Below are 11800 nucleotides of genomic sequence, written 5' to 3'. Positions count from 1 at the left end.
TTGTAAAAATTTGTTTCTCTCTGAATCTTTTGAGTTTGAACAACTTTTTTAGGTTTCCAAATCTCTTGAGGTTTTGTCACACCAACCGATGTTCTCTGACTCTGTGTCGTTCTCAATCTGGGTGTGTGAGAATTCCAGGTCTGTCTAGAATTGAACCTGTTCGGATTTGATTTCCAATTTTGATTTGAAACAAACTTGTTGTATTATACCTCCAAGTTTGTCTCGAATCAAATCTGGTTGACCTTGGTTTCACACTCTCAGATGTCTGTGTCTCAACATCAACAGGCTTTGGATTTGGACACTTTCGTGCAACATGTCCAATTTTATCACATTTAAAACAAACTTTCTTTGAAACATCCTTTGCCTGATGTTGTTTCTTTTTCATGGCCTCAAACTCTGCATTAGATTGTTTTCCAATTTTGAGTTTTTCTTCTTCGGTAAAACTTTTTCCTTGAACAAAAGTCATTTTTATCTGAAAATTTGACCTTTCAGTTCTGTTTCGATTATGTTTCTTCTTATACCCCAAACCAGACTTCATATTTTTCTTCTTCGAACCAGGTTTGTTATAAGACCCTTTGAAACCTTTACCAGCAAACTTCAACATTTCAGACTTCTCAATTTCAACCATCTTGAAAACTTTGTCAATTTTCTCTGAAATCACATTCTAAATCGGGAAAACAACATCTAAGAAGAGTTTGTCCGATCCAATCATGGTATAAACCAATCCTTTTGAATCATCTTTCAAATTCTTCTCGGATTTTGTATCTTTCAGATATCCATCATAAAGATTTCCTTCATCTTCATCCTGTGATTCAGACTTACCTTTTGTAGTCTCATCTTTCAAAACACTATCAACCACCTTACTCACCACCTCTGAATCATTAGCATCATCAGTTTTGGTGTAAATCACATCGATACTTTCAGGTAATTGGTCAGCTATGTTCAACCCCTTTGCCACCTTTTCCTCATCATAAAAAGTATAATTGTCTCTCAATGGTGGTGGTACCTGATGATATTCTGAACCAATACCCTTTTTACAATCATTAGTATCTTTGTGATCTGGTGTGATATTGAAAATACGTTCGAGAATGTACGAAGAATTATGATAACTTTGAAGTTTTGTAACAATCTTTTCTTTTTCAGCCAAGACTTGTTTAAGATTAGCAATTTCATCAACACGCTTGTTTAATTCAATTTGCTTTTCTTTAAACTGTCTTTCATACATTTCTTTAGTTGTTAAAGTTTCAGATAATCTTTGATCAAAACTTTTGACTTGGCTCTTCAAAGTATTATAAGCTTCTTGTACTCTCTGACTCGACCATTTTAAAGAATCATACTGTTTTTGTAACTCTAGAAAATTAGATTCTTTCTCAACGCAATCAACACACTTTGTGTCACATTTTTCTTTCAAAACCCTATTTTCTTTTTCAAAATCATGACATTTCTGAGTTAATTTCTCAACTTTTAATTTTAAACTTTGCTCTGTGTCAATCCTTTCTTTACATTTCAATTTTAAAGCATTTTCAAGTTTATTAATTTCATTATCTTTTGTTTTTATTATTTCTTCTTTTTTTAGTACAAGCTTTGCACTTTTCAATGCAATTCATGCACTTGTTTTCTTTTTCAACAACCAATTCAACAATTGATAGTTCAGAAGATTTTATTACCTCAGTGATTGACACCTCGGCGTGCTCAGCTGCCTTTGTCTCCTGTATCTTCTCAACTTTTTCTTCCATCTCTTTCAGCTTCTGTTCTTCCTCAGCTTTTTGATCCTCTTCATCAGCAAGCTTTGCAACAGTCTTTACCTCTTCAATCATCTTCTTCAACTCTTCTTCTTTTCTCTTCTTCATCTCTACCACCTTCGGTAGACTTGCTTCAAAGACTTCTCTCAACTTGTTCATCAACTCTGGCAGATAGCTTTTATTAGAAAGCCTTTTTGTGTTGAAAGTACGCTCACTTGGAAACACATTGGTTACAACATCAAAATCAACTTTTGACGGATCTACCACTGGATTACCCTGTGGGTCTAAGTAACACTCCAACTCTTCATTCCATCTCTTAGCTCTCTGTGCTTCTTGAAATGGTTCATACAGCTTGCCAATCTCCCATCTTGCACTGTCTCTTCTCCACCAGGTATCATGATCATCTTTTGCAACGAATGCATAACCAACAGCATCTTGTTCTGGAAGAACTTCTTTGCTCCAGTCATAACCTTCATCATCATAAATGACTGCAAGAGCCCTTGATTTTTCTTCCTGTTGTTTCAACCTTGGTGGTTCAGACTTATTTTGATGGTAAATCGCTTTCTTGTAATAATCTTCGTTGAACAAGTATTCAGAATCATCAGCCACATACGAATTTCTACACTCGCGCTTGAAGTGACCTTTTTGTTTGCATTTGAAACATGTCACTTTGGATTTATCAAAACCCAGTTTGGTAGATGGCCCTCCAATTGACTTCCTCCCCGTAATCTCCATGAACCGCTGTGCTCGACGAACTGCACTGGCCATGCACCATCTGATATCCATCAGTTCCATCTCCTCGGGATCTATTTGATCATACTCTTCTTTTGTCAAATTGGTATTTCCAATCTTCCCTGCGACGAGACCTTCATACGATTCCAGTACAGATGCTAAGAAAACCATCTGTTGTTTAGCTGATTCTTCACTGAAGTTCTGCCCATTCTTCAAATCGATTGCGATATTACACTGAAATACATTCTTTGAAGCAGATTGGTCTGAAGTGTTTGAAGAAGAACCACTATGAAAACCACTGTGAAGACTTTCATTATTGACTGAGTTCGAACTTTATGCAGAAAATGCTGTTTTTGGAGAACCAGCATTTGGTATATTTCCTCTGTAATAAAGTTCCACATTCTGCTGATACCCTGGACTGTTGACTTTAGATCTCTTTAACTCCAATTCATGACTTTCAAGCCTTTCAATCAGCAAATCAATCTTTAACTCATCTGGCTTGATTGTATTCTTCAGCATAAGAGCGAAATATTTCCAATCTTGATCATTGGGCAACGCATCAAACAATTTATCCACCATCAATTCTTCAGAATAGTCAATGTTATATCTAACCAACTCCATTTTCAGATGTCCAAATCTCTCTAACATCTTACAAACAGATTCATTTTTCATGCAATTGAACACTTCAAACTCTTTACGCAACAATTTCTTCTTGTTTTTGACAATCTCGTTACTCCCAACACACTTTCTCTCCAATGCTTCCCACAATTTCTTTGACGTTTTTTCTTGTTCAAGCAATGAAATAATATCCTCTCTCACTGACTGTTTGATCAACGTTATTATTCTGTATTCAGCAACAACATTCTTTACGTCTTTTTCTGAAAAATCTTTCTCCTCGATTAACTCTCCTCCTGCTTTCTCTGGTGCTTGATATTCAGTTACTAACTTTAACCAGCTCTCAGAAGCAAAAGCTTTCACCCATCCCTCAAATCTGTTTTTCCACCAATTATAATCTTCGACTTTCATCAACTTTGGTGGCTTCTGTTGGCTTCCGTACATGTTTTCGAACTTCAGATTATCCGAAATCTCTTTTGAATATTCTTTCAACTCAGATCTTCTATCTGACGATTCGGAAGTGAACGCGTTGTAGAATGTATTGTAGAATTCTTCACCGTTGTTCGACATTTTTGATTACCTGAAAGTCAATAACCTGGAAGCAAACAAACACACTTAATCAGTTTAAACAATATCAAGTAATTTTGAAATACACTAATACTCGATTGTCGTGAAATAATCTTGACACTTGAACAAAAACCAGACTGAACGAATGAACGAAACTCAGACTTGACAAATAAGCGAATTCCCTATTGGACAGATAAGCGGACCATCAACTTGACTGAATGAGCGAACCAACTCTTTGATAAATGAGCGGACCAAATCAGTTACCAATAATCGAACCTTGTTGGACCAAATAAGCGAATCCTTGATGACAAATAAATGGGCCAGATTATGTCTGGATGAGCGAACCTACAGTCTGTTCGAGTGAACCAAAATTGTTTGTATAAGCGAACCAAGTGATGTCCGTTCGAGCGGACCTTACTATGTTCGTTCGAGCGGACCGATAACTGTTCGAATAAGCGGACCGGATGATGTCACTAAAAGCGGACCAGCAATCGTTTATACAAGCGGACCAGAAATGTAACTAAAAGCGGACCAAACTATGTCCGTAAAAGCGAACTGAACATGAATTTTGAAAGCGAATCTCGCGATGTCCGTAAAAGCGGATCTCAGTTTTTAACCACTTTTAGGCCGAATTTGAGTCTAAAACTTTCAAGGGTTTGTCTATGTTCAATAATACATGTCCTGTAAAAAATTTGTCCGATTTTAACCGTGGAAACTTGTCCGAACAGAAAAAGAAGGTGTAGAAGACAGAAAACGGATCAAATTTGAGCTGAACTCTTCCTCCTGTGCTCTGATACCACTTGTTGGATCGTCGTTGACCCTGAATGAGTCGATCAGAAGAGTCGTTTATCTAATTCAAAGGCGGAATCGATGAATCAGACGCTCAAACTAAATATAATGCTTCTTGTATTAATTCTGACAATGTTTACAACCTGGAAGCAAATCGGCAGCACTTCGTTACAAGTTCCGAGCCGTTACAAATGAACTAACCAATGCACCTATTTATAATGTTCCTGGTTCGCTGATATGGACTCCTTAAAAGCGAACTGTGATGATAGTGTGGTTCGCTTTTATGGACAATGTCCATAAAAGCGGACCTCAATGCTAATTCACCATTTCTCGTTTCTCGAACCTCGTGCACTGGTTATTCTAACCTATTCTATCCTATTACACGATACAAGACGAAGTCAATAGACGTAGTGCACCAACAAAATGTCCTCATTTACTAACTCTTTCATAAAACCACACATAACACACCCCTGATAATAACTCTCCTCTCGGTGGCAAGTAATAACTAGCTAAGATAAGCTAGATCACACTTAAAGCACACGGGTGGTTGCACGACAATAAGCTTGTAGTTGAATCGGTCCTTCGCCTAAATTATTTGCTTAAACATGCACATGAATCAAAGGGACTTAAAGGTTGAAACGTAGCAAGGCAAATGGGTAGGAAATGGAAATATATATGAAAAGTAGCTAATGATTCAACCCGGTCTTTTATTTCTAACGAAAACAAAACATAAACAACTATATATAAACTATCTCATTCTTTTTTTTTTCTTTCATTTTTCATTGCTTTTTCTCTTTTTTTTTCTTTTCTTTTTCATATATATATTTTTTCTTTCGATTTAACAAGCATACTAGAACAAGATGATTATACTAATAGACCGGGTCAAATATGAGTTAAATTTTTAAGAGAAAGTAGGCACGGGTTAACAAAAGATCGGCTCAAAGCTCACATGGGCTACTAAAGTCCAAACCCCCACCCCTCTCGCTACCATGCTCATATATATAATTTATGAGGTCCAACCCCCCAAATCCCACACTCGCACACACCAAGACGAGGCTACCTAATTGCCCTTATCATCTTCACATGCATATCAAGCTAAGGCCTTAAACCGCATTCAAGCACAAGTTCTAACATACCACCATCCATTGCCACTCTCATCAAGAAAGATATATTCTAATAATTCCAAGAAGTGGCTCAAACTCTCACCAAGAAAAAGGGAATATGGGTTGCCGGTGTGTCATGCGGCTTAGTACTTTAAGTGTTCAAATTTTGGACCATTTTTCGCTTGATTTCTGAATTTTCATAAGTGTTAAAAACTTCCCCCATCCCCACACTTGGGATACATTATCCCTAATGTATGGCTTTGAAGGGAAAGATCGCTAAATCATCACAACATCAATTTTTGTTTTTCCACTCAAACCCCAAATTTCTTTTTGTTTTTTTTAAATGCAAATTACTAAAAACACCACCAACTTTCACAACCCGTTAACCTCAACACTTCATAACACCACCCAACCGCCCAACCATAAACATAAAACACAAATATATACAAAAAATGTACAAAATGGAGCAAAACACGACCTGATCAGTAAATCAACAGTGTCGGCAGTGATGCAGCTGTGGTGATCGGACAGGGACGTAAACATCTCTTGGATTCGCTCGTATCTCATCGGGTATGTTGCCAAACATCCCCACACTTGAATCATTGCATCTGCGAGGATTGAAATGTAGTAACCTGCCAAAACACAAACACAACACCAAAACAAAACCAAACAATAAACAACTCTACATCCTCGGGTTGCCTCCCGAGAGCGCTAGGTTTTAGATCTTCAGCCAAATTGTACCTGATATGCGTTACGGTGGTCTCAATGCACACTTACCCAATGTATTTCCAATGAATGCCCGGAAATTTACATGCCATCTCATAAGCTCGTCGGTATAATTGGCATGTTTAGACAGCACCTGCGGGTTTCGCTAATCCACTTGATGAGATTTACCGTGATGTCTTGTAGCTTCGCCCTTCTCATCTTTTTCCTCGAACCCTCTTCCCCACACTTGTTAATTTGAATGATTGATATGGGAAGAGGTTCGGTACACACATTCATCCCATCAGACTGCTCTGCCTCATCATCTGCACACACCATCTGATCCACTAGTGACTCTTCATCAGATAAAGGACTCATTGGTGTAGTATTATCTTCCACAACCTCCTCCTTCATGTGAGAATAATCTCTAATATCATCAAGTAATGGTGAGAGGCGTTGTTCTATTTGTAGGATCGTTTTCTAACCCGAATGAGTCGAGCTCGATACGAAAGGCGGAAACAGACGTATCAAGTCAATTCAGCTTGATATACACTTTAAACTATCTTTTGATTGATTTGACAAAGTTTTACAGCGAGTTGACACTTCGGCAGTAGTTCGGTACTGAAACCGGAAAGTTACAAATGACTTGGCACAACACATATATATAGGGCAAGTGATTTCATACGAAATCATCTCATGCGAAATCAGATTTCACACGAAATAGTAATTTCGTGCGAAATACCCATGTGATTTCGTACGAAATAGCTGTTTGCTATTTCGTGCGAAATACCTTCACACCTACATTTCTCGTTTTGCGTGCCCTGATCTATCTAAACGAATACAAGACTCGATACAAGACGAAGTCGACAGACGTATGCACCAACAGACTCCCCCTCGGATGTTGATGAAGTCTTCGATGTCGAGTCTTCAATCTTCAGTCTTTATCAGTCTTCTCAAACTCTTCCAAAGTATCTAACAATGTAAAGCATCCTCAAACTCTGCTCTTTTCTTTATTTCCAGGATCTCGATCTGGCTATTACCTCACTCTAATTCTCTTGATCAGATCTCTCGATTCCTTAAGTTCATTAGCATCATCAGCTAGCGTGAATACAACTTCAGAATCAAAACCTGGCTCTACACAAGTTCAGACTCCCCCTTAAGTTGTGCTTGAGATCGTAGACTGGCTTTCACAGGTTCAAGATCGTGACCTGGCTTACATCCTGCTTAGGATAGAAACCTGGCTTACCTGCACATCCTCTACCTCACAATAAATTTCACAAATTTAAAATTTGACAAATTTATGTTCTCTGCTTACCACTTATAGAAAAACGAATTCAAGAAATGATTTAAAATCACTTGCAGGTATCTATCAATCAACGAATGATTTTACAGTTTTAATCTCTGATGAACCACTTGTAGAGATTAAATGATTTAATCATTTAAAAACTTCTGATGATCACGAAGACAAAACATTCAAATCTTTTTTCATTATACAAAGATTCCCCCTCACAAAATGTCCATCATGTTTAGCACTCGGAATTTTGAAAATCAGCTTGTCAACATCAGTTGTCGAAAATCTTTTTGTATTTTTTAAAAAATTTATGCTAAAACACACTTAAAATCTTTTTGAATTTTTGTTTTTAACAAGATGAAATAAAGAAATATTTACATACAATAATTTTGTGAGTTTGTGTACGAGGATCATATCAGTTCATGAGATAAATCACTAACACCGTTAAGCTTTAAACATTTTAAGTTCTAAACAATTCACCTAGATAGTCAGTATACAGATCCACTTAAATTTTCACACAAAGTTCAACTGTTCGAGATACGAGATTAATGATTTAATGACTTAAACTTATTCGCGTGTCCCACCTCAGAATATACTCCCGTATCCAGACTTCCATATTCAGTCTTACAGGTGAATGTACACTAATGATATCTGTAAACGGGTAAATGCGAAACCGTGAGAGCTCAGGCTAAAACTTCCGTTCGTACAAAGAGATGACGGTTCGACTTTAGGTGTGTCCCGTTTGGGGATCTTTTCTTCAACAACACATGACTAGCATTTTTCAATGTTTCATCATTTTTTGTACTGAGGGCTGGCTTTAAGATTAAAGCATATGCAAAGCATTATACGAGGACTAGGCTATTGCTTTCGCAAAATCAGAAGTCCAGGTATAATACCCCAGATATCACCACGCACAAAGACCTAGTATGTCAGAAATAGAATCTTTCAAACAAGATTTCGGGGGTTACCCATATATCCAAGAGATGTTCCCCATGAAATAAGTAAGTATATATATTTAGGTTTATATCTCGAAAACAATCTACTGAATGTATAAAAACCTACTGGCATATCCGTAGTGAGATCGTTTATCACATTTTTGACTTTCCAATTCTTTAGCGTGTTGTGATAGTCCACTCATGTACTATTATTTCCTCTTTTTCACAACAAAGTCATTTTTATTTTTCGATGTTTTTGGATTTTTTTTTTCAAATTTTCTAATGTTTTTGGATTTTCTGAAATTTTTACTCCCCCTAAAATTCGAAAACATTTAATACAAATTTGAAAACAAACTGTACAAGTAAAATGACAATTGTTGTGAAATGCTTTAATTCGCCATCCACTTGACATAAACAATCAGAACTCCCCCTTACAACAAACTATTTTCCCATTATGATTTCAAAACCTTAAGTTTGTTTTAATCAAAATGGTTTTTCCGGTAAATCAGTTTTGTTATTTTTACCACTTGTAGGTTGGGGATTCATTCATCATTTTGTTTTCTTAACCACTTTGAAAATTTTAACAATTTTAAGTTCTACCAACAAATACCACTTGTAGAAAATCAAATACAACTTAATGTCCCTGATTAACCACTTGAGAGACGAAATATCACAGTTACCAACCTGTGAATTTCTCAAGAAAGATGCCGATTCCTACTCCCCAATTACCAACCTGGGAGTTCCGGAAAGTCAGGTTTTTCAGTTAAAGAGATCCTCCCAAGCCTGACAGCCCTTGGGAGATTCCGAGTTACCAACACTCGGTTTCTTTCCTTTCATCTTCTTCTCATTATATTCCTTTACCCCTTTTACCTTCCCATCAATCATTTTGCCAAAAATATGTTTCACTTTGGGGTTAAAGGCTTTTTCAACATCAAATTCTTTCTTTTCAGAAAAAAATTGATCTGAAATCTCAACTTTACCAACTTTTTGTTTAAAATTTTCAGCCCTCGATGGTGGAAAATTTGCATCATCCATTGGAGGAACTGATTTTCACCTTTGATTCAACTTGTGGCTCTTCTGACTTTGTGGAATCAGATTCATTGCCTGAAAATAACTCCTCTGATTTTGTCGAATCAGAATCGTCGCTAGAACTATCATTAGATTTCTTAACAACTCATTTTGGTTGTCAAGGTTTGCTTTTCTTTTATAAAACCTTTTTGAACATTCACCAACTTCAAACTTTGAGTTTTTGAAAACTATAAACGGTTTAGTTGGTGGTTCATTTTCAACCATCTTTTCTTTCATTTTAAGAGACACTCCCTGTTTTGATTTGATTGCCTTTGGACAATTCCTGGCAATATGACCAATTGTTTTGTACTGAAAACAAGTTCTTGTCTCTTTCTCCTGAACTACTTCATTTTTCATTTCTTCTTGCTTCTTCGCAAGAAATTCTCTTTTGGTCTGCTTCCAGAATGAACTGTTCTTCTCTTCTTCCGAGCTTGCTCCTGAAACAAATACAGTTTTTGGTTTATATGTATTTTCCTTTTTATGATTTTCTGGTGGAATAAATCCAAGACCTTTCTTTTTGAAATTACCGTTATGGTTTGGTTTCTTTCGATAATCAGAACCAGAACTGTAACCTTTTTTCTTGTTTTCTCTTTGTTGAACTCTTGAGGTGTGTTTTTTAGGTTTATCAGTAAGATTTACATCCTTTATTTCAAAAATATTGATTTCTGTTAATTTGAAAACCTTTTTTTATCATTTCAGTTTTGACACCTCTTATTAGAAATTCTTCATCAGAATATAATTTGTCAGAATCATTCAAAGTATATGCCACTTTGAATGTTTCATCATTCAAATTAGATTTTGATAACATAAATTCTTTATTGTAAACTCTTTTGCCCTTTTTGACTTTTGAACTTGACATGTCGGATTCAGACTTTGACTCTGATTTTTGACTCCGACTTTGACTCCTCGGTTTCATCTTTATCCAACACCTGATCGACCACTTTCTTTATTAACTCGGACTCATGATCAGTGTCAGATAATGTAAAAGCGACATCAATGTTTTCTGGCAAGTTATCTGAAGGCTCAGACTCCCACTATAAATTGGTTGCCTTTTCGACTCTTTCTGAATTTGGATTTCATGGCGAATATCCATTTTCAAGCGGGGGTGGACACTTGTTGTAACTGATACCTTGTTTCTTACCAGAAATCTTTACTTCAATATCCTTCTTTGTTTCGGAATTCTTCTCTTCAGATGTTTCTTCTTCGAACGCCTTCATGCCTTCAACGGTTGGATAAATCTTGTCAATGACATAAGAAGTGCATGAGTAACTTTTTAACAACCTGTTTACTCTTTCTGTTTCAATCTTTTGGGTTTCCAGTTTTTGTTCCAGCACAACACACTTCTCAATGTAATTGTTGACGACTTTCTGCTTTGTCATGAAAGCTCCTTGAAGTGTTTTCATAGCTGTTGCTTGTTCACTGCTTGATTGATTGTACTGATTCATTGCTTTATTTAGCACATCATACGATTCTTTCAATCTGTTCATGTTATGAATCAAAGTACTGTTTTGCTTCTTCACTGCTTCACAATTTTCACATTTCACTAGAATCTTTTGTGCATCAGCTTCTGCTTCAACTTTGAAAGCTAGAACTTCTTTTACCTTTCTCTTGATCACAGAAACTTCTTCATCATCACTGCTGATTTGTTTCTTAACTTTCTTCTTTTTCTTTTTAACTTTTCCATCATCACTGTCACTCTCATCCATCATTCTTAAATGCTCTTCCATTCTTCTTGCATAATAATCATCATCATTATCACTGTCTTCAGCAGCTTTAGCAACAAAAGCTTTGGCTTCTAAAATCTCTTTATCTGGACAATAAGTATCCCAACTAAAATTTTCCTAGCTAAAGCCTTTTGGTAGTCTTTCATCATCTTGATCTATCAGACATGCTTTGCTAATAGCTGAAATATATTTATCCCAACTGGATCCTTTTGTTGATTTTTTATCATCTTGATTCACCATACAAGCTCTCTTTGATGACTCCTCGATTGCCTTCTTAGCATGAGCAGTTTTTGGTTCTTGTTGATGTGATTGTTGAGCAACTTGATGATAGATTGCTTTCCGATAATAGTCATTGTTGTTGAACGGATTTTGAGCTCCACTTGCTTCGTGATTCGTGCACTCTCTCTTGAAGTGTCCTTTTTCCCTGCAACAAATACAAGTAACTTTAGACTTATCAAAACCTAAAGTAGAAACATTTGCATCACGGAAATCATCTCTTCCCGTAATTTGTTTAAATTTCTCAGCTCTTCTC

This window comes from Helianthus annuus, chromosome 16, assembly GCF_002127325.2.
Source record: "Helianthus annuus cultivar XRQ/B chromosome 16, HanXRQr2.0-SUNRISE, whole genome shotgun sequence".
NCBI lineage: Eukaryota > Viridiplantae > Streptophyta > Magnoliopsida > Asterales > Asteraceae > Helianthus > Helianthus annuus.
Note: the sequence above shows the minus strand (reverse complement) of the source record.